A 4,184-nucleotide genomic window follows, 5' to 3' on the forward strand; every position below is an offset into this window, starting at 1 on the left:
TAGGTATTTTGAATTATGTAACAATAAATGCAGATATGCATGTACCCCTGTAGAATGCTGACTTATAGTCTTTTAGATGTATATTTAGGTATAGTATAATTGGTTCATATGGCATTTCTATGTTTACTTCTTTTTTTGATGAACATCTACATTTACTCCCATAATGGTGGCACTGAGACCAGAAAAGGATATCAGATCCCGAAGCTGGAATTCTAGGCTGATGTGAGACAACTCATGTGTGTGCTAAGAATCAAACTTGAGTCTTCTGGAAGAGCAGCAATGCCCTTAATTGTTGAGCTATCTCTCTAGCCAATGAATTAGTAAAATTTGAGTTCTAAAATAATAAAGTGAAGATAATTGCGTAACTTTCCAGAGAAAATCATAAGTCATCTTTAAGGGATCGTTCATTAGACTCAGCATGTTTATCAGTAGAAACCTTACAAAACAGGAGGGAACAGGAAGACTTATTCATATGTCTGTAAGGAAAGAGACTGGTACCTAATAGTACTATAGCTAGTAAAGCTGTCCTTCAAGAATAAAGGAGAAACACATGGAAATGTGAGCAAATACTGAGGAAGATGATTACAATGAAATTGGCAGTAAAAAAAAAAATGCTTAAATGAACCCTACATCTGGAATCAAAAGAAACTACCACCATGAAAGCATATGAAATCATAAAGTCTACTAGATCAGATGTACCCAAGAGAAAAAGAAAACAATTGAATCTTTTTCATTCATGCAAATAATATTTTAACTAATTTTTTGAAATTTGAAGATATTTTAATACCTTCATTATATATTCAAAATATGCATGTAAGATTACAACAATTAAATCTTACCAAGCCAGTAAAGTAAGTAATAGGAGAACAAAAGAACACAATCATGAAATCACATGTAAGTGTACTATTTAAGAACTGAACACAGGAGCAAGGAGTGATCATGGCAGTGGCAGTCCACAGAGGACGCAGGGCCCTGAGAAGTGTTTCTTATTTGTTTATTGTTTGTTTGTTTTTTCTTTTTTTTGTATTTTGTGGTTTTTGAGATTTTTTTACATATACATTTATATTATTCCACATATATACAATAAACTACCTATAGCAAGAATAACCATGACAAAATCAGTGGCAAGCATGCACACGAAGGCATCGCTCAAGCAAGAGCCAGGAGTGTGGTTTAGTATTGGGTTGACTGAACAGCAGAAAGTGGTGCCCCATATTTGACCACGTCCCCTGGATATGGAGGCCTGGTGGCACTCAGAGGAAGAATAGCAGGCTACCAAGAAGAGACTTGATACCCTATGAGCATATACAGGGGGAGGAGGTCCCCCTCAGGCACAGTCATAGGGGAGGGGAGTAAGGGGAAAATGGGAGGGAGGGAGGAATGAGAGGATACAAGGGATGGGATAACAATTGAGATGTAATATGAACAAACTAATAAAACATATTTAAAAAAAGAATTGTAAATAACTGCTCGAAAGTTTGTCAGGGGGCAGATAATCTCAGTCGCTGCAGAATAAGACAAAACTGGTGAATACCTGTTCCCTCTAATTAAAAGAGCCTGGGAACTTGGTTTGATCAACACACACATTCCGCAGAGTTGTGGCGGCCTTGGACTGAAGACTTTCGATGCTTGTTTAATTACTGAAGAGCTGGCATAGGGGTGCAAACTGCTACTGAAGCAAATTCTCTGGGGCAAATTCCTGTGATTCTTCCTGGAAATGATAAAAAAAAAAAGAAGTACTCAGGGAGGATGACCAAGGAGCCAAAGATGTGTGCCTACTTTGTTACAGAGCCCTCAGCAGGCTCTGATGTGGCTCGTATTAAGACCAAAGCAGAAAAGAAGGGTGAGGAGTTATGTTATCAACGGCCAGAAGGTGTGGATACCAACGGAGGAAAGGCTAACTGGTATTAGTTATTGGTGAGCTCTAACCCAGATCCTAAAACTCCTGCTAGTAAAGCCTTTACTGGATTCATTGTTGAAGCTGACACTCCAGGAATACACGTTGGAAAAAAGGAACTGAACATGGACCAGCAGTGCTCCAATATGAGAGGAATTGCCTTCAAGATGTCAGTGTGCCTAAGGAAAATGTGTTAATTGGTGAAGGAGCTGGTTTCAAGATGGCAATAGGGGCTTTTTATAGAACCAGACCTACGGTCACAGCTGACACCATTGGGCTAGCCCAGAGAGTTCTGGATGAAGCTTGTACAAAGTATGTCCTGGACAGGAAAACATTTGGAAAGCTTTTAGTAGAGCACCAAGGAGTTTCATTTCTGCTCGCTAGACTCAGTTACCAGAGCAGCTAGGGAGGTTAACTCAGGTCTCCAGAACACGTATTATGCCTCCATTGCAAAGGCCTTTGCCAGAGATATTGCCAACCAGTTAGCTACGGATGCTGTACAGATTTTCGGAGACTATGGCCTCAACAAAGAATACCCTGTGGAAAAGCTGGTGCGGCGTGCCAAGATCTATCAGATTTATGAAGGTACTGCACAGATTCAGAGGCTGATCATCACCCACGAGCACATCAAAAAGTATAAAAGTTAACGGAAATTGCTGTTGAAAGGTGCTCCATCCCCATGTAACTAAAGCTCAGAGCCCTGTTTATGCTTCAGAGAAAAACAAAGGCTCTACTGTCTTCCCAAGGCAATGAGATAAAAGATTAAAGAAGCATACCCCAGACCTGTGCGGTCTAACCCAATGGTGAGTCCCCTCTGCTGAGCTCGGTGACCCTTCGCCTATTGGAACAATGAATTATCCTTACTGCCGCTCCCCTGGATTGTGTTACTGTTCTGTGATCTCTTAAGTTAGCCACAGTTGGAGGAATACCCTGGAGCTTTAACGCTCATTTAAGTGACAGGTAGGAACAGGAGGACTCTAATATATATACTGAGAAATACGGTATATTTGCACCCATCAAATCCACAATCTAGGCAGCATTCTGTGCTGAAGTGTTAATTTTATATTTACTTTGTTTTGAACAAAAGAGTAAAAAATTGAATATTCATTTTCTCCCATTATAAAATTGTAAAAAATTTCTGGAAAATCCTAATACTGAAACAACAATTCACTTGTCTTGTTTAAGATAATCCGATAAAGCTAACCTTAAATTAAGAAAAAAAGAACTGAACACAATTTGGTAATTAGTCAAAACCCTAGATGAATAAGGAAGGAAACAAAGAGAAGATTGTTTAAAACAGCCAGACAAAAGCCAACAACATAACAAGAATTAGTGAACATAAACTTTCCAATAATAACCCAAGTGTACATGGTCTTAATTACCCAGTTCAAAGATAAGGAGTGGAGATTGGATTAAAATACCTGAGGGTTTTTCTTATGTCTGCAAGAAACCCATCTCATCAGCTAGGATATATACAGACTGAAAGTAAAAGGTTGGAAAATGAAATCACAAGCAAATTGTATCTGAAAGTAAGAGGAAATAGTCATTGATTTATGTCAAAACATACTTTATACAAAAATCATTCAAAAGAGACAAAGAAGATCACTATATAATAATGAGGGGAATAGTACCTCAAGAAGACATAACTGTAAATATACATTCATCAAATGTCACTGGGAAATTTCATAAAACACTGTGTTCATTTTCTTTGTTTCCCTTGAGCTGTTCTGAGCAGTTCATGTGAATTGAGTCATATATGGTATGGTCTTTCATGACTAGATTATGTTACTTATTGTAAAATATTTAATGTTTATTCATGTTGTATCATACATTTTATAAACAATATATGCATACACATTGTTGTCACATGACAGGTTGGTTTAGGCCATTGTCATGTTGAGGATTAGAGACATCTAATCCTTAGGGGGACTCAGATGAGGGAGCTGAGTATTTTTTTATTTGACTCATGTACTCAGTAAAGTATCAGGCCTGGTTTTCCTCATATGATTTTGATATGAGCATATGAGCATATGAGCATATAGTTCCAATTCACTCTACTAGGTGTAAAGGGTAGAATACTTTCTACATCCCAGAATAAAGCATTTATCAGTCTGTAGCATGTAGGTTGTACTGAATGGATGTGTCTACTCAGCTCATATGTCCACCAAGGTAGAGGCATCCTCTTTAGGATGAGCACAGCCTGATCTGAATACCCTTTCATACCCAGTAGCCTCTTATATATTCTATATAAAATGTAATATATACTTACAGTTAGTCTTAACATACA

General features: G+C 38.0%; 1 pseudogene across 1 annotated transcript; it reads left to right on the forward strand.

Moving 5' to 3' along the window:
• The first annotated feature begins 1,462 nt into the window (after nt 1-1,462).
• On the forward strand, nt 1,463-2,727 carry LOC311601203 (medium-chain specific acyl-CoA dehydrogenase, mitochondrial-like; annotated as a pseudogene). The gene has a single exon. The product of its transcript is annotated as a medium-chain specific acyl-CoA dehydrogenase, mitochondrial-like (transcript).
• Nucleotides 2,728-4,184: the final 1,457 nt, after the last annotated feature.

This window comes from Acomys minous, assembly GCF_964271855.1.
Source record: "Acomys minous genome assembly, chromosome: 7".
Taxonomy (NCBI): Eukaryota; Metazoa; Chordata; class Mammalia; order Rodentia; family Muridae; genus Acomys; species Acomys minous.